Source organism: Seriola lalandi, unplaced genomic scaffold (genome assembly GCF_002814215.2).
Source record: "Seriola lalandi dorsalis isolate HSWRI2012SDOR001 ecotype SW California unplaced genomic scaffold, Sedor1 jcf7180002054959, whole genome shotgun sequence".
Classification (NCBI taxonomy): Eukaryota; Metazoa; Chordata; class Actinopteri; order Carangiformes; family Carangidae; genus Seriola; species Seriola lalandi.
The window spans coordinates 7000-8036 of record NW_019525510.1 but is presented as its reverse complement, the minus strand read 5'-3'; positions in this window follow the sequence as shown (position 1 = coordinate 8036).

Sequence of the window (1037 nt, the reverse complement as noted above, 5' to 3'; positions counted from 1 at the left end):
AGAGAGAGAGAGTTAGCATTAGCACAACTGCTAACACTGTGTCATCCACTGCAAGTTACAAGCTAGCAAACAAAATAAACAAATGCAAGATGTTAACTATGGTAACCATTCTGAAAAGATGCTGACTATGCTAACCGTTCAGAAAAAATTCTAACTAGCTAACCGTTCTGAAAAAATGCTAACTAGCTAACCATTCTGAAAAGATGCTAACTAGCTAACTGTTCTGAAATGATGCTAACTAGCTAACCGTTCTGAAAAGATGCTAATTAGCTCACCATTCTAAAAAGATGCTAACTATGCTAACTGTTCTGAAAAGATGCTAACTAAGCTAATCGTGTGTACATATCGTGTGTATTGTGTATATTGTATTTATTAGTGTATATTGGTATATTTTTGTTTTATTTTCCATAGATGTTTATTTTTTGCTGTGGTAAATGAATTTCCCAGTTGTGGGATAAATAAAGTTAATCTGATCTAATAATCTAATCTAACCATTCTGAAAAGATGCTAACTAGCTAACCATTCTGAAAAGATGCTAACTATGCTAATCGTTGTGAAAGATGTCTGACTCAGACCGACACAAACTGGTTCATTAAAAATGGCGTATGCAGAAGTGAAGCACGTCATGACGTCATGGTGATAAAAGGTCATTAATCCACTTTTGAAAGAACATCATGGCGGCTTCTTTGATGTGTCTGCTGAATTATAGTGTTTTTGTATGTTTCCTCATATATAGAGCGAATTACCCAGAAGGCTTCTGTGGTGAAAACATGAGTTTCTAACTTTAGGAAACTTCAGTGTATCTGAAAGGTTTCATTAAAAACAAAGATCCTCAGAAACAACCGCAGGTCGTTTCCCTCCATTTTAAAGAAGGACAGAGACACACGACTGCATTACAGCCCTGCTACACACAGTTTAACACACATTATAACACACACTGACCTGAACAGTCTGACTCAACACACACACACACACACACACACACACACACACACACACACGGTCTGAGCGGAGGCAAGTCAGTTCATTTAATCCAA